The 19,331-nt window shown below is 40.8% G+C and overlaps 1 protein-coding gene across 1 annotated transcript in view; it reads right to left on the bottom strand.

The window, feature by feature from the left end:
• The window catches only part of SEMA4D (semaphorin 4D), an 85,572-nt gene extending 69,771 nt beyond the window's left edge, over positions 1-15,801 (bottom strand). Inside the window, exon 1 of the mRNA XM_088470047.1 lies at positions 15,586-15,801. The gene's annotated coding sequence lies outside the window, so the exon portion shown is untranslated. The remainder of the gene's footprint in view (positions 1-15,585) is intronic.
• Positions 15,802-19,331: the final 3,530 nt, after the last annotated feature.

Raw genomic sequence — 19,331 nt, 5'->3', positions numbered from 1 at the left:
ATAGTAGGCTACACATTCTTCATAATACATTTGTGTATGTCCAGCCAAACATGTTAAATACCAGCTCAGGTCTCAGACACTAGACCAGTATGTACAATGCACAGTAACGTTTACGAAATAAGATCAAAGCTCAGCAGCAGTAGTCATTAAATTCTTCTGTACACATCTAAGACCAGACCCATTTTCATGCATTATGAGTTACTCCAAGTCATGAAAATGTACCATAACAGTACAAGTAATCTTGATTTGCACATTGAGATTTTTTAAACAATTTGGCCATTTTGGCTCGATCAATTGGAACAACAAATAGTTTAAAAAGTTGCCGATCCTGGTCGTTGATCTCTTGAACATGCAGAAAGATCTCGACCGGTTGGCAGTCATTGTTCCGTGTGTACGCACAATGAACAATGTCATTGACGACGAACGATTTGTTGTCACTTTTCATGGTCACCATTTTGTGCCAGCTGACGGAAAGAGACGATATATCGTGAGGATATTTCCTGCCAAACAATATATCGTTAACGACCCATCTATATTGTTTGTTTGTACAATCGTTCCATGTGTAGAACAATATAGTTTGTGCACCCAGCTTTAGTCAGCAAAAGTCTAATAGATAAATATGTTTTGCAGTTTATTGATAACTTACAACCAGTTTATATATTCGTTGGGCTCGATTCAATTGATCGCGAAGTAAATAGCGCCAGGAGGGAGCTCCCGGCACAATTCAATTCTGCGCACTGTTAGATCGGGGAATGCCCGTTCTGCCGCCCCTCACCCCTTAAACAGGGTGTTACGTCGTGAGAAAGGGAATTCTCCGACTAAAAACTTCTTGGCGTGATGCCGTTTTCCCGGTGCTTGGGGCAGAAATAAGCATCGCGCCTGTAGTTCTGGCAGATTTCTGCTCGCACCCCTGGAGGGGTGCGATCAGAAATCCTTAAAAGCACGCTGAATTGAATAGCACCAGGAGCTCCCACCCGTCACTATTTACTTCCCGATCAATAGAATCGAGCCCATTGATGTAAAAATATTATAATGAATGTAATTTAAATATATTGAGCAGAACAGTTAATAAAATTTGGATATTAACTTAGTTTAGGCTTGTTCACAAGAGACTGACAAATCAGACGAATAACACAATCTCCTGCAACATTTGTCCTGGTTTGGGCCAACACTGACTTTATAGCTCAATTTTTTTTATTTCATGGTCAGTAAGCACAGTAAATAAATAAGTTATGCTAAATCCTGACTGACAACATACAACATCTGAGCAAAAAGCACTGGATTTATCCATAATCACATTGTTTCGTATTTGGTAGTGGAAATATCTCTAGGAGCCATTTTAATTATGAGCGAGGTGCTGTACATCGCAACATGGCTCATTTTAGCTCACACACTTATAGCGTTGCACAACACAACAGCACATCACTGGGAATCGACCAATGAGTGTAGGTGTTCGTACCAATTCTCAGGTTACTCAAAATCTCAAACATTACAGGATTTTCCTTTACAGCCCATAGAGACGAGAACATACTTAAGTTTTTAGTAAGTTTTATTGTAAAAATATAAACACATAGCCCAGTACCACATCCCTCCAAATTAATAGTATTTCAATCTGAAAATGTGGCTAATTGTAATTTTCTCTGAAAAGCAGAGATGGGTTTGATGATACAGGATATGTATGTTCATGTGTTGGATTGGTGCATAGGCACATTAATATAGATATTTACCCCAAAATACTTCACATATTTGTATTTCAACAAATGATTGACTATAAATTTTTACTTAATTAGTAAAATTCAACCTTATAATAGCCTCTATGTTTACATGCACACTGTCCTTAAAGACACCTATTTATTTAGCAGGAACAGGGTGATTTCTTCATGTTCTCATGCACTTCATGTAGAGCACACACTGCAGAGTTCACGTATGACACCACCTTATTTGAGGTTTCTAATTGAATTGCACATGGGGTTCCGATTTAGATCAGCAAAAGCTCCCACGATGTGCAAACACTCATCACGGGAATTTTCCACAAATAGGGGACGATTTAATTAGCCGCAATCTATGACTGCGCGTGTTAAAAATAGTGCGGCTCATGCTTTTATGGAATGTAATGCATGTCCGTTATGCAACTTTTGTTTTAATCACACAAGTAAACAGTCTATGAGAGACACCAAGTCAGATGCATGTTAGCATACTACTGTAACATACATCACTTTGATTCAATCTAAAAAAGAACTCTGCTCACAAATGTATGATAACACCACTATGGGAGGTATAGAAAGTGCGAGTTCCCCTGCTGTCTCTCAGCCTTCTGTCACTTTCTATGCAAGAATGTGACAACACAAAATGGTTGGTTTACAGGGGCTGAAACAATGTTACATTTACATTGGCACATGTAGTACCAAAATAAACATTTTGGAAATCTTAAGAGGGGGACTGAAACAGGAGGAGAGGGGTATTCATTTCATAAAAAAAAAAACACAAAACCTTAAACATGTAAATTAAAAATATTACATGCATGTCATGTCACCAATAGGCATGCTATGCAACAGATTTTAAGCAGTTTTAAAATTAGAAGACTTAAGGGGGATAAGGGTGTTAAAACAGTTGTGTGCTTTTACATGGTTACTATTATATACAGCTATAGAAGAGATTTTACCACAAAGGTTTTGCTAAACCTCAAGAAATATTGGCAAAGGTTTTAAGAAACAGGTACAACTGATATCTCCTTCACAGTTTGTTATAAGTGACACGGACATGCTACATCATGCAGGTGACTGAACATGAAACACATAGGGCGGAATTCAATTGATTCCTGCCCCCATCGCGCCCGACGGAGCTATTCAATTCTTGCTCCTGTCGGGCACGATCAGCTGACAGCGCTACATTTCAGCTCGCAGCCCCAGGGGGGTAAGAGCTGAAATGTGCGAAAAGTGACATGTTTGGGTGCCCAAATATCACTTTTCGCGATCGCGCCCAGCACTTTGGTCGGGTTTGGCTGCTTTACGCAGCTAAACCCGACCACTTTGGGCGCTATCAGCACGAAAATCTAGAACAATTGCATAGCGGCCCGCAATCTCCTCTCACTTTAGACGGGAGATGCGGGGCCGCGAAAACAATTGAATTGCGCCCAAAATGTTGAAATTTTGAAAATATTGACAATTAGGTCACTGTCGTGAATATCAATATGTTAAACGTCCACATTCTGAATGTCTACATCCCGACTACATACCATATGAGCCCTAAATACATTTTGCCACTGGCATTAAAGGTTACAGTTTTCATTTGTCCACCCAGCAAAAAAAAAAAAAAGTACAAGAAAAACACTCCAGTTTACCTGCTCAGTTTAAACCTGTCCTTCAGGTGGAAAAAAAATAAAACAGAAGTTTTAACACACTGAAAACCTCCCCACTCCCCCACATGAAAACTACAGTCCTCCAGGTGCATAAACATATACTCATCAGATGCGCCCATGTGACTCAGCTTTTGAAGTTTCCTTCAGTAATGGAGACCTTTCTTTGTGAATTCTAGCTGCAGCATAAGAAGTCATTTCTGCACCCTACCTCAGAGTCGTCATTATTGTCATACCTACTTTTCTTCAAACATAAAATATTTTAATCCATAGAAACATAAAACAAGGGTTTCCCAACTCGGCCCTCGGGCACCCTAATATGGCCTCATTTATCAATGAGATTTATCATTCACAACGAGTGATAAAACTCATTGCATATGATAAATGGTGCTCCAGCCAAACACCTTCCAGCTGTCATCCGTTTGAAAACTGACAAGGGATGATAAGAATTACACCCTCAGTGTACAATGACAATGTCAGCTCCATTTACAATCTACATTTTTATTTTCACAACTTCTTCTCTACTTCTCATACATACATCCATTAATATAGGAAGAGCTTATGAGGTTACATGTGTGTTTTAAAGTTCATACCCCCACAGGATTTGTACAAAATTTCTACAGGTAAGGCACTAGTTACAAAACCATCCTCGCTACACATCCAGATGTGCCCTCCTCCTTAGTAGCATCTAAACTTCACCAATGTGGACTTATGTTGTGGTATGAATTGCATGTTAAAATCGCCCAACAATTCGGGAGCATTTATAACACATATTGGCATTTTTAAACTATATTTTTGGGGGACAAGTTGGAGAAAATATTTAGCACCAGTCACATCTCAGTGTATAAAATGTACTTCACACAGAGGAAACTGAATATTTATGTATTAACAGTTATTTATATAGCACACACATATTCCGCTGTGCTTTACACAGAATATTTGGTAATTCGCATCAGTTCCTGCCCAAAAGAGCTTAAAAACTATTATTTCCTATCAAACATACACTAGGCTTAATTTTTTTTCGTCAGAACCCAATTGAACTATGATTTTGGATTATGGGAGGAACCCAATACAAAAACAGAGAGCATACAAATTCTACACAAATAGAACCTTGGTGTGAATCATATTGTTTATTTATAACAACCCAACGATTCTGGTTGGGTTTATGGCTGATATTAAATATATAGTTTTTTAACTAGCGAGACACGGCTAGTAAATGCATCACTCTTTTAAATATTGGCATAAACAAGATCAGAAGCGCCAGGTTTAACAACCGAACGCTTTGTAAATAAACCCCTAAAGGTGGGTATCCACTTATAGATCTACAAATGAGAGCACGATTACGACATTGCTGTCGTGCTGTAGTTTGTATATCTAGTGATGTGCCTAGACTGAAAGTTCAGTCCAGGCACATCCCTCATCCCCGCACATGCTGAACCTGACGAGATGTACGGGCGATGTGCCCGCTGGTCGCTTCCCACGCGCATCGATGCATGCGCAATTTGCAAGCAATTGCACGATAACGACATCATTATCGTGCAATCGCTTGGTTAAATCGCTAAGTGGACACCCCCCTTTAGTCCTCAGTGCTGTGAGGCAGTAATGCGAAGCACTACAGACTATGACTAAATGGTTTTGCAAACAAAACAATTCTGCTTTAATATTCCACATCAGCATCCTCTTCTTTGGTTAAAAGGCATTTCTTTATTTAACTAGATGGTAAACCACAGTCTTTCACCTATACATCTCATAGCTTTAATATAGCAGGATTAGTTAGAAACTTTTCAGATAAAAACCGCAAGAAAACCTATGGCATTAGAATACATATGCACACTCATTTTGTCTTACTGTGGGCGACTCAATCCAGTGTGAAGTGAACAGCAGTGGGAGGGAGTTCCCGAGCTATGTAATGGACCGTGCTGTTTAGTCCAACTAATGATTTCTCATCACACCCTCCTGAAGGTGAGAGGAGATAAGACTCGCGGCCGTCACTTTAGTTGGATGTTTGCTGGCTTAGCGCAGCGCTAACAGACTCGCGGCAGTCACTTTAGTCTGAGAATGACGGTTCTCGCGACTAAACACCCTGCTTAAGGCTCAAAAACTGGAATTCTCTGACTTAAGTGCTTTTTCTGTACCCTCCAATTTTTGGGAAAAGAAAACAAATACTTCAACAATGTATTTAATGCCCTCTTACCTCTAGGTCTGTCTGTTTCTACCCAGGACTCTTTTATTACTGTTTGTTCCCAATTATAAAGTGCAACAGTATATGTTGGCTCTATATAAGTGTTAAATTATTTGTAACAATTTACAGCAGGATAACACCAGCCTGCAGGACGACTTAGGTAAAAGTACATTTAATGTGGGCGTATAAATCTGGAAAGAAGCAGATGTTCCAATTGATGCTAAATTAAGTCTCAGCCAAATGCCATGAAAACAGGAGGGCCAGCAGTGGAATAGGCAGCATTTCTCAACTTCAAATATTACATTACACCAGGCCTGGGGGCCATATAAAGCCCACGGAATCATTTGATCTGACCCTTGGAGTTTTTTTCTGCTAGCCTCATCTGGCTAGCAGGGTGCCTAGAACGGCACCCTGCAGCCATTATATATGCAGCAGTGCCACCTGGAGCGTCCTTAGGACACTTCAGACGGTCACACGGTTGCCCTTACATCTCCTGGATCATCCTCGGGATGTTCCGGGCATTGCTGTAATCACCGGAAATTGTGACCCCGCCCCTGTATGACATCACAATGAGGGGGCATGGCCTGCACACGGCCCGCAAATAAGGTTATATCAAAATGGCCCTCAGCAGGAAAAAGGTTCCCCGCCCCTGCATTAAACCTACAACACAATTCTACATAAAAATGGTTGATCTTTAAATGGTCATAAATATACTAAATTACTGGGTGGGGGGGGTAGTGTGTGGCAATTATTAATTAAGCCAATCTATTTCATGCAGTCAAACAAAAACTAATGCTCCAAGAGGCACTCAGAAGTAAAGTATGAATAGTCACAACTATAAAAAAAAAAAACCACAAACACATTTTTAATCTACATTTTTGTAACCCCAATATACAGCAGAAGCAACACAGGAAATAAACGTTTGTAGCTTTGAAGGCTAGGCCTTTTGCCCCCCTCATAAATTGTACCACATGAAAGGACCTGTTTCTTCCATTGTCTGCTGTAGCTATATTGTATCTTTAGAGCAGCAGCAAAGAACATTTAGTTTAACCCCTTCATGGTTTAAAGGAAGTGGCTAAAGCGATTATTAATATCAGAGGGAATTAATTTTGTATTTTGGCTAGTTGAACTGGACCAATAAGCCAAAAGGTGAGTTATGTATGGTGATGGGAAAGACAGGCCAGAGCTAGATCTGCTTCCCTTATATACAGCAGAAGATAGTCCAATTTATATACAGCTATCCACGTATAGAGAGAAAAAAATATAAAAATTTTTATATAATTATATATATTATATATATTTTACACATACACACACATACACAGATTTGTAATAGGAACACATTTTAATGCAGTTTTGTACACAGAGCATAGCGTGTAGTAGGTAAGAACTGCATATTATAAATATAAAACTAGTGAGAACTAAAATGTGAAATGTTACTTTCATGTTGACCTGATACATACCTATGATATAGAAATGTAAGTAGATTTTACACATGCACCCAAGTGCATGCTGCTAGTTCTTCAAAATATACCTATTTATTGGGCACAATTCTATTCAACGCGAAGTGAATAGCGCCGGGAATCAGTGCCCGAAGCTATTCAATTCATTCGTGCCAAGCCCGACTGAGGATTTCTTCTCGCATCCCGCCGGGGATGCGAGCAGAAATCCAACAAAAGTCCACGCGCCGGGAAGTTTAGTCGGAGAATGCTCGTTCTCACGCCTAAACACCCTGTTTAAGGCACTAGAATGAGCCTTCCCCGACCTAAACTTCTCGCAGAATTGAATAGCTCCGGGAGCTCATGCCCGGCGCTATTCACTTCGCGTTTAATTGAATCGTGCCCTTTGTGTACTTAATGATTTAACTATCCTCCAAGTGGGCAATTATCTAGAAGGAGAAAGGGAATAACTAAAATGGAGTGACCTATTCATACAGTGTGCAGAGTCCCTGCATCCCATTTAGACTAAACTCTGTGGCTCTGTGTAGGTAGATTTCCATTCATACAGTATGTGCCAGTTTCAGAAGCACGAATATAGGAGAGAGAGGCTAGCTACAGAAATACAAGCAGTGACCTGAAACAGTAGGATCAAGGATAGCAGCACGTCCTCAATTTGTTTGTAAAATAAGAAGTAAAGACCAGAGATCTACAGTAATTACAGAAGAGTTACAAATATGAAATCGAGCCAGGTCACGCCATACACATCACAACAATGAACAGTCATGGTCAGGATTTGTATCATGGTGCTGGCTTGTCAACCACGCCTGATCCACAAAAGTCACCTCTTGATAAATACTCATGTTATGTCTTCTTTCATTATTTGTAATTAAATATATTGTATAAAAGGTAGACAGTAGGGGAAAAAGTGAGGGGGGGGGAGGGGATTCCATTCAGCTGAAGTGCCGCTGGCCATCACCATGATACCCGGTTGTGTGCTTATCCACCATTTATGGTAGAGCTGACATCACAAGTTTTCCTTTGCACACCTAGCCACAGTCTCAACTAATGCAAGGAAACAAAACTTTATATTTTATTTTGCAGTCACATATATGGCCATGGGCTCCGATTTGTGCAAGTGCACATAACTATCTGCCAGGGCTCAAGGGTTTGCAGAGCAATATGGTGTGTTTGCGCAGTCGTCTGAGCAGACATAGTGGAGGCACAGAATAGGTGTACTGGCGCGCCTTGCAGCAATGAGACTTCCTTCTTAGGAACACATTTGCCTCATGGCTGTTTTAAACCATAAAGGAGGCAAAAATTTCTTAGTGGTGGTACTAAAGTGTTAAAAGGATGGACTTGCAGTTTGGCGCAGTGTGCCTCTGAAAGGATAGGTGGAATCCTTCATGTATGCAATGTAGACCATCACACTGATGCAAAACCAAAGAGGTTTGTGCTGAATATCAGTCATGCTTTGTAAGTGACCTCCAGTAATCGAAATATAGCAGTTTAATAAAGACCAAAACACACGAAAAGCTAGGTGCTTTTCCTAAACAAAGAATCTCTCTCTTAGGGCTCGATTCAATTGATCACGAAGTAAATTACGCCGGCGCTAAGGGCAGAAAACAGCATTGTGCCAGTAGTTTTGTCGGATTTCTGAAGAAAGCCTTAACAGTGCGCTGAATTGAATAGCGCCGGGAGCTCCCTCCCGGGGTTATTTACTTCGCGATCAATAGATCGAGACCTTAGAGGCCTATGTATCAAGCAGTTTATTACATAAAATTATCTATTGTACCTATGTACTAATGGCAGTCCCCATTATTATCAAAGGAAAGCTTTCCAGGTTTGGTCCCGAGAGATTACACCATCTTCTCACCTAAGCATCCTGCTTTAGTCACGCTAACTGGCATTCTCCGACTTAACAGTGTGTTGTTAAGTCCAACTAGAAGCACTTAAGTCGGTGAATTAAATAGCTCCGGGTCCTCCTTCCCAGGGCTATTCATCTCAAACCATTGAATCGCCCTCTATGAAACTTTTGCCAATAAAACTAGCAAATGTTAATCAATTTGAAGTGATAATAGATGATGTGTGTACCCGGCCGACGCACGATGCGCCTAACAACATATCGTGAAGTCGTTTGACACCGCACCAAGTGGCGAACGTGCGCACAATATGTTGTTAACCAGCTGCATCTAGTAGCATGGGGTCGTTTATCAAATTGACAGATTGAGCTGCATGCATGTTCAATTTGTCATGCGATGACTGACCCCGCAGGGTTGTCTTTAGTGGGTATACTGTATGTTGCCGAATCGGGCAACATATCGTGTAATGTACCGACCATTACTTTATTTGTAGTCGCCAAAATTTCACTGCCACAAAATGTCACTGATATCTCATGGCGTTTTGTTGCTTAAATTTACTTTTTTCAAAATCCTGAAAGGATCTTTGCCCTTAAAATGTTTTAGAGCAGTGCTGATTCGTTTATCATCTTACAGGTTAACTAGCAAAAAATGTTTCACTTAGTTTTCCTGTCCAATCCGGATTGCAGGGGAGATAAAAAAAAATAAATAAAAAAAAATAAAAAATTTTTATTCACCATCTGTCTGAGAGGCAATAAAAATAGTGCTGAAATTACCATGTGTTTTACTATAATGTATCTGTTTAAGCATGGACATTTCTTCTTCCTCATATCCAATAACATCCAAGGCAAATGCCCCGAGGATCATTTACATCATCATGTTACACAATATTAACAATAGAGAAATTGTATGACGACTCTTCCATTAGAGGCTAATGTTTCTCTAATAATTATACGGTAATTCTCCACAGGAGACATGGGTGTACTGGAATCCAGCACAGAATGGAAAGGCAATACAGCAATGTACTTGAATAAACCATAATTCTATATATTAAATAGGTCCACAGTAAACTAAGGTCAGAAACATGGTAAACTGTCAAATAACCCAAAACTTTGAATGAATAAAACAAACCGTCCCTGCTTTAACTAAAATAGGCTGTATTCATATTACATTTGTATGCCAAAGCTTGTGGACCCCTCAACATCTATGTTTTACTCAATCTCTAAATGAAAAGATATTAACACTACTTTGGGCACGATTCAATTAAACGCAAAGTGAATAGCGTCGGGAATAAGCTCCCAGAGCTATTCAATTCTGCGAGAAGTTAGGTCGGGAGAAGGCTCGTTCTCGCGCCTTAAACAGGGTGTTTACGCGGGCATTCTCCGACTAAACTTCACGGCGCGCTGCTGTTTTCCTGGCTCTAAGGGCAGAAAACAGCATTGCGTCTGGACTTTTGTCGGATTTCTAATCGCAGCCCGGAGTGATGCGAGAAAAAGTCCTTAGTCGGGCTTAGGAGCGCGAATGAATTGAATAGCTGCAGGAGCTGATTCCCGGCGATATTCACTTCGCGTTGAATAGAATCGTGCCCTTTGACATAACATTGTTTGCAGTTACCATATTTGCTACAAATTTAAATAAAAAAATTATATTATAAATATATATATATACACACACACACACACACACACACACACATATATATATATACACACACACACACACACAAACTCACCCATCATAAACAGATAGGAAGGATCAGCACACACAGCATCGTAGATGAAAAATTGTATTTATTTCACATCACTTGTATTAGCCCAACGGCCATTTCAATCAATGTGGATTTTCATCAGGAGCACATTGATTGAAACGTCCGTTGGGCTAATTCAAGTGATGTGAAATAAATAACATTTCTTTCATTTACAATACTTTGTGTGCTGATCCTTTCTATCTGTTTATGATGTGTTTGTTTATTTAGATTTTTTATGGATGTTTGCACCTAGTGTTTTGCATTTAAAGTTTGCTAAGTGTGTTGCCCTCTACCATATGACTATAAAATGTATAGTATATATATTTATTAATTAGTGTTCACTCTAGGTCCGGCGGCAGGCAGGGCGCCGGACCTAGAGCAAGGACATTTAAGCGCACGCTGAATGCGCCCAAAAAGGGGGTGTTGCCAATGAAAGGTGGGGGGGGCGGGTGTCTTCAGAAATAGGGCAGGGCAAAACAGCCTAACGGGAACACTATATTTACATACACGCAGGTTGGAGTTGGACCGGCACTCACTCGATTCAATAGGTACTTGGGTGCCCTCAGTAAAAAGGTTTACACAGTGGAAAGACGACTGCGGCACTTCAAGAATTTTCAACAGCAAGTAATATGTATTGACATACAATGCCAGTGTATGCCAATATATATTACTTGCTGTTGAAAATGCTTGCATTGCCGCAGTCTTCTTTCTACTATAACACTAATATATATATATATATATATACATACATACATACATACACACACACACACACATATATATACATACACACACACATATACACATCGCAATTGTGGCATGTGGAAATAATTGGGCACCCTCCCAGTTTATTCATATTTTTAAGGTCTCAAAGGGCTAGATTCAAATGACCGAATTAAATAGCGCCGGGAGGGAGCTCCCGGAGATATTCAATTCTGCGCGCAGTTAGGTCGGGGAATGCACGTTCTCCCACCCCTTGCGCCTTAATCGCGAGAACGGGCATTCTCCGACTAAATTTCCCAGCGTGATGGAGTTTTCCAGGCGCTATGGGCAAAAAACAGCATTGCGCCTGTACTTTTGTCGGATTTCTGCTCGCACCCCTGCACTCCCTCGCGGCGCTATTTAATTTGCGGTCAATTGAATCGAGCCCAAAGTGCGATTGACTTGTCAGGCCTTAAATTAAGCCAGATGAATACAATTTCAGAAGTGAATAAACACTCTGACCCTTCTAACCCCTAAGAACATTGTCCCTACACTTAACAACCATGGGCTCCAGTAAGCAGCTGACTGGGGACATGAAAATAAAGATAATTGACTGTTACATAGCAGGGGAAGGCTATAAAAAGGAATCTTTAAATTCTTCCAGCTTGGAATTCCTACTGTCAGAAACATCTTTAAGAAATGGAAGTTAGGAGGAATAGTTGACATCGAGTCAAGAGCTGAAAAAAATCAAAACAAATGTGATAGGACAGCTAGAACACTGGTCATATATGCAAAGCAGGAGCCACATACCACTGCAAAGGACCTGCATAAAGGCTTAGTCAACATCCGAGTAGCGGCTGTGATTTCTACCAAAGTAGAGCTACAATTATTGGGTGACAGGGCGCCCATACTTTTGCACCTGCCTGGTTAATGGTTTTATTTATTTTTAATTTGTTAAAGTCAGCAAGCAAATAGTGATTGTGCATCAATGGGTCATGTTTATGTATCATCATTTACTGCTATTCAGAGAATGCAATGAAATGTGGAAATTTATCCATGTACTGTATGGGAAAAAGTGTACAGAAAAAAAAAAAAAAAAAGCAAGTGACTAGGAACAACCTATTTATCAAGGTTTCTTTTTATATAACATTATGTAGAAACTGCAGTTTCTGCATAATTTTATACATTTTGCTATATATTAATAGCCTAATGCAGGGGATTTCACAGACCTTTCCTGCAGTTGGCTCATTATCGCTGCATATTGCAGTCACCATTATTATCATTGGGGACTATGTATATGTACCAAACTCCCCCAATAAAACAAACCAGCATTTTGCAATTTGGCCCCATTAGTTTACACCATCTCCAGATAGTGTAAACTGCTTTAAGCCTATGGAGACATATTCGCAGGAGAAAGATCTTTCAATCACAGTCCTGTAGGGTCCGTCCGGCAGCAGAAACTGAGACTACGCGCATTCGCAGTGCCAGATTCCCCCAGATTTCCTCCAAAATGCCGGGTAAGTAGCTTGCAGGGGCTGGGGTTATCACTACCACTGTCCCTGCGGGTTAAGCTTAGTACATAGCATTGATATATTAATTCAAAATGAAAATATCTGGTGCTATAGAACTTGTTACTAATTGCGGCAGTGCCGCGATTATTAATACATATGCCCTAGATGTATGTAACAAGAACAATAAACACATCGTTTTTGCAGTTCTAGTGAAGCAAAAAAAGATTGCACTATACAGAGAAAAAGAACACTAGCAATAACTATTTGCCTGCCATGGTCACATTGTCTGCAACCACACCGAACAGTGCGCTAACTGACAGTCACAAATGACGCGACCTGTCAGAAATGCACAGTGGGAAGCTGTCAGAAGATAAACCTCCCGGCCTTCTGCATCCCTGCACCCTCCCCAAGTGTCTGTAATGCTGCTGATCACTGCTGAACGGGCAGTACGGCCAGGCAATCAGTCCCCTAGTGTATGGGCCTCTTTACAGACTGTTTGAAAATTGACAGTTAGGAGCTGATTGGTTGGTACTTTATCTCGCTCGACATCTTGATACATCTACCCCTAAGTGGTTAAGTAGAAGTAAAGTTAAGCTGGGTATACACTTATCCAATCCTCCAGGGATCCAACTCCAGACGATTGTTGACACAATCCTACAAGAGACCTTGTCGCAGATTCAATACCCAATCTATGCGTTCACACCTGACTAATTTTGCAGTAGGTCTGTATATGCTGAAACAATACGCTAAAAGGATTGTGTCACCGTACACACGCGTCCAATTTTTGGCAGACCGGGTGCCACTCTCAGGGATTAATTGGGAGAATTGTAGTAACAAGCCTCAAGAGCGTACACACTTCTAACCTATGTACTTAAAACTTGATGCGAGAGAAAATTGTGAGAGAAAAAGAATTAACCAATCAGCTCCTAACGGTCATTTTTCAAACACAGCTTGTAAAATGTAAGTTAGAAGCTGGTTAGTGCTTTATCTCTCACAATTTTCTCTCTCGTCTTTGATAAATATCTCCCTAGTCTGGTGATTGGCGATCTGGTCTCCTGATTTTTCAGCAGGTTTAAAAAATTTTTGACAAAATCAGACAACCAGGATTGGATGAAACTAGAGGTTGTGTGAGCGTACACGCTCTCCCGTCTGACCAACTGGTAGGTCTGAGGTATGATTGGATGAGAATTGGACATGTGTGTACCCAGCTTTAGATGTATAGATATCCACTTATGTTGTCTTTAGATTTCACAAATAGGTCTATACTAAAGTGATACCTGTATATACAGTTCAGAAGTGAAATTAAAACCAAAAGGGGGAGGGAAAAAAAAATAATGTATATAGGCTTATGATAAAAGAATAACCCAGGACGAACAGTCCTGATGTGTTTACAATGGCACAGGACCAAAAGGCTAAACTCACTGGCCATCTAACAGGTGCAGGTCTGCGGGCTGCAATTTCAGTTTATTACCAGGACCATTTTACATTTACTTCACACAAAACAATTAGACCACTTCTGTAGAACATTCTTACACTGGTGAAATGTAACACTACTGATTTTCCTTGATAAGACAAGGCGGCGTACAGTGGAGGTGATCACATATAGGGAACAATCAGACCAAGAGGAAACAAGATACTGGTCTGTTGTAAACCATAATTGCATTAAGACATTTACATTACCCAATTTGCTCAGAAAGGGAAGTAATGGCATAAGACAGGAAGGTCATTGTTGCGATCAACATATACTAGCTGTATTAAATTGTAGGCACTGCCATAACAGGGTGTACTTCTTAAAAATACAAGTAAATTAACAAAACAAAAAAAACCTACACATTCCCTCTTTGTCACACGAACAAACTTTCACTCCCAGCCCTGCTGTGCTGCTATCACAAAGCTGTATGACAAAAATGCTGACTAGGGAGGGGGCACTCACATAGAGGGAAACAATGGCAGTGAGGGAGGGGACATGGAATCTAATAGATAAGCAAATGAATCAGGTGGGCGAGGAAATAAAGGGGCGCTTTACAGTCCTACTGGCTCATTTCAAATGAATAAGGGGTGTAGTCATTTATTAAGACAAGTGCAAATATCCAAAATACTTCTTGGTACAAAAATAGAGATGTTTGATAGTAATAATGAAGGCAACTTTACAATACTATATTATATAAATACAGACCATTATAAATTCATTGCAAATGATCACACATAAAATATAAATGAATTGACAGGTTGAAAGCAAAATCGGAATAAAATGAATTGCAGGAGAACTGTTGGTGTAACAAAATAGTGTCACATATTATTACACACAGAAAATGAGGCTCAGATTGTTAGTTAGCTATGCACAGAAAGCCATATAACCATACACCAGCCCTGCTTAGTGCCCGCTGTGTTGTATAGCAATGTCAGAAGGTTATTGCTCTCAGAAACAAACTTCATAGTCAGGGGCGGCAGCTCTGGTGCAAGCTACTGTATATAGAAATCAGTACAAAAAGGGGAACAGATTTTTTAAAAAAGGGAAATGTCACATGTGGAAAAAGTTAAAGTGCATACTGTACAGAATATGTATAAGCCATTCTGCTGGAGTGGTTCAACCCACAGACAAGCCCCAAACACCTTATCTCCACCCAGCAGAGCAATGCACCATCTCAGCACAATCACACACATCGGTCGCCCTCTCAGCTAGTCATTTGCATTTAGACTTGTTCCTTATAAAACGACAGTAGTGCAATGTGCTGAGCTGTTAGTACTAGTGACGGGTCCGGTGAGGAGGAGTAATACAGAGCAGCCTCTTACCTGTTACTATACACAGCGAGGATACGGAGCGCTCTCCCTGTGCCCGGGAATGCAATAGTTCTGTTCTCTGCAGTATGGCGTAGTAACAGCAGAGCTTATCACCAGCAGCAGCACCTCTAATGAGATGCATAGGGGAGTAACAGCAGCACACAGCCACAGGCTGGCAGTCGCAGGGTCTGTGATCCTGGGGGAGGGGGTGTAATTGGATCTTGGGAGGAGCAACACGATAGAGAGACCTGGATAGACTGGTTATTGGAAATCACTGACAGAATCCCATAGTTTCCGGCTGCTCCTCTTGTACATGAAAAATGCAATGTTGCTCCCTTGGGATTCTAGTTCTCTTGTATAGTATTATTATTGACTACTGATAATTATTTACTCCCTGTGTAGTATTTGTATTTCTATGGCCAGAGAATTATTTGTAATTTACTACATCCTTCTGAAAATTGTGTAATCTACAAATGACTGATGTAGGTAGGGATACATGTTTTCTGAGTATATTACATGGAATAAGACATTGGATAATATGTTGTTACTATGTTATGTTTAATATTTCTGTCATGTCCTATAAGAAATAATAGTTGCTGATATCCTGCTGCTTTTTATGTGCGGTTGCATTAGCTTTTAAACTGAGTAGTATAGATTGTAACTGCAATAAGTGGTATTGGAGTAGTATAGATTGTATCTATGCAGGTTGTGGTATTGGAGTAGTATAGATTGTATCTAAGCAGATTGTGGTATTGGAGTAGTATAGATTGTAGCTATGCAATAAGTTGTATTGGAGTAGTATAGAGTGTAGCTATGCAATAAGTGGTATTGGAGTAGTATAGATTGCAGATATGCACCAGAGCCGTAACTAGACCTTTTGGTGCCCTGTGCCAGAGAGAGCATTGGCGCCCCCCTCTAATTTTTTAAATCGGGACATAAGATTAGTGCACCTGAAAAAGTGCCATGGCCTCATGGGGAAGAGCCAGGAAAGAGATAGGGGAGGCCAGGAGATGTTGGGGATAAAAGAAGAGGAAACTACAAGTGAGAATGATAATAAACAGAAAAATTGACAGGTCCAAACAGCGCCCCCTGCCCTGCGGTGCCCTGTGCCATGGCACTGGTCACACTACCCTAGTTGCGGCTCTGGCTATGCAGTAAGTGGTATTGGAGTAGTATAGATTGTAGCTATGAGGTAAGTAGTATTGGAGTAGTAGAGTGTCACAAATAATTGGCGCTAGCCCAATAAACCATAAAAAGATATTTATTAAACATGTAAATATGTGCATAGATAATTATTCACTGATCGCCCAACAGAGAGGCGCTAGGGAGGGAGACGCAGTGTGCCAAAGAGACAGACGGGGTCTGTGAGAGGGTCACCAAGGGGGGGCACTGTGGCTGTATTGGAGGGGGACAAGGGCCCCACAACTCAGTTGCCCCGGGGTCCCCACAAGGCTTAATCTGACCCTGGCGACAATGCAGAACCCATTCTGCACATGCACAAAACAGGTCCTATGCATGCGCAGGCGCCGCACCATTGGAGATGTACACAAACCAGAATTAGAGGAACCACAGCAGCTTCTTGCATGTGATATGTTTTGTCCGGGTGTGGTATAAGAGATAGATAGTAAAAAGGTTGACAGTATTTACATAGACACCAGATGTTAGACAGTCAATAGGTTGACACACTAAATGGCCAACGGTAAAATGTTGATAGGTACAAATGGTCAATATTATCAAAGTCGACACAAAAATGGCTGATACATTAGTTTTTTTCTAACCCTAATCTTCACCTTAACCCTCCCCTTGGTGCCTAACCCTAATCCTCCCTCCAGGTGCCTAATCCTAACTGTCGGGGTAGGTGCCCGACTCTAACGGTCCCTTCTAGTGCCTAACCCTCCCTCCTGGTACTTAACTCTGGCCTCCATTTACTAACGAGTTTGAGCTGTTCAAACTTGTTAGTGATGAAATTTAAGAGTTATTTATTAATGTATGTTATAGCTAGTTTAGAATAGCGCTATTTCTTAGCGTATCATCCATGACATCAGATGGAAACCTTTATTTGTAAAGCTAACTTACTGTTCGTATATGTTAAATGAATTCCTCAGGCACTTGCCTCAGCTAAATAACGCTCACAAGCGCTGAGGTCCCGGCAGGCAACTCCAGCATCACAAATCTCACTCCATGCTGCCAGGTTAATGAAGGCAGCGACCTGGCACCCATCGGACAAGTCCACCTCACCTGCTGCAGGCATAAACGGAACCCACCCATACACTCCTGATGACCCTAGGTGCAGGGCCCGTAGACGGCCACTTCATTATCCTTTTAATAAATACACATTAAGAAATTTAAAAAAACGCAGAGAACCATAATGAGAAATATCACTGCAAGTGGACCTCTTATATGTTGACCTTTTGTCCCTGACGATCTATTGACTGTCTAATATCTGGTGTCTATCTAGACATTGTGTACCTTTTTACCGTCTATCGATTTTTAATTCTATTTTATTCGATTTTATATTCGACTTTATATTTGAATTTAAGTTCGGTTTTGAAATGGACATCCAAAACCGAACACGAAACCACTATTCAAAATCAACACACATCAAATTCAAAATTGAATCTCAGTAAATGTGGGTTTTTGACAGTGAATATAAATGTTGATTTGATTAGATTTCAGTCGATGTAAATCACAAAAGCAAAATTGAACTGTAATAAATATACCCCCTAGTGCTGAGTATCACTAGTGAATCAGCTCTTCCTCTGAACTTTGGCAAAGTCAGTTATGATAACAACTGCCGGCTCCCTACGGTAAGTGTAAGTGAGTCTAAAATGCACAGTTGCTGTTCACTGATCTCTCCTTTTATTTCTTATTCTCTGCGGCTGTATGTAATCCATATTTACCTACTTTTTGTTCTTCCTATTTGGGAGAAGCCCGGGGAGGAGAAGCAGCTGGGTGGTGATCGGACATTTTGTGTCATTAAGCCCCGCCCCTCATGGGAAATTACTGCAAATGTTGCATATCAAAATAGAGGCGGGGCCAACTGTCATTATTTTCATAGGATCATATTGTTTAGCTCCGCCCCCTACTCACGGACAGCTGATCTTCGGGAAAATTCTCCCCATTCTGCCCACTTCACTAGGAAGTGGGCAGGTGAAGGGCTTACTCTTCCAGGGGTGTGGGGGGTTACCCGAAAAATCGTCAGCCTCCAGCAGGTCCTGGTACAGTAGGCCACTTCCAAGTCATAGAAACATAGAATTTGATGGCTGATAACAACCTTTTGGACCATCTAGTCTGCTCATTTAGGGTTAGCTTATTAGGGTTAGGGGTTTGGTTAGGGACGGGGTTAAGATCGGTTGTTTGGGTATTGGTGATAGGCAGTGCTATTTTTCATCAGAAACAAGCAGGAACTCAGTTCCTGAACCTCTCATTAAGTATGACGTAATGTCCTGAGCCAAATTGTATTTTCCATAAGATAAGTTTTATTTTAAAGTCCCTTTTGAGTGCCTTCTTTCTAAATACTATATATATATATATATATATATATATATATATATATATATATATATATTAGGGGTGAGCGGGTTCGGAAATCCGAGCCCCCCCGATCCGAGTCCGATCCGAGTCAGGCTCGACTTTTCCCGCCTGACTCGGATCTGAAATCGAGGCAAAACGTCATCATCCCGCCTTCCGAGTCTCGCAGGTATTGGATCCTATATAAGGTACCCGCGTCGGCGCCATTTTCTCACTCGGCTGTGGAC

Source organism: Taudactylus pleione, unplaced genomic scaffold, assembly GCF_031769625.1.
Source record: "Taudactylus pleione unplaced genomic scaffold, aTauple2 ptg000095l, whole genome shotgun sequence".
NCBI lineage: Eukaryota > Metazoa > Chordata > Amphibia > Anura > Myobatrachidae > Taudactylus > Taudactylus pleione.
This window is presented reverse-complemented; position numbering and strand designations above follow the sequence as displayed.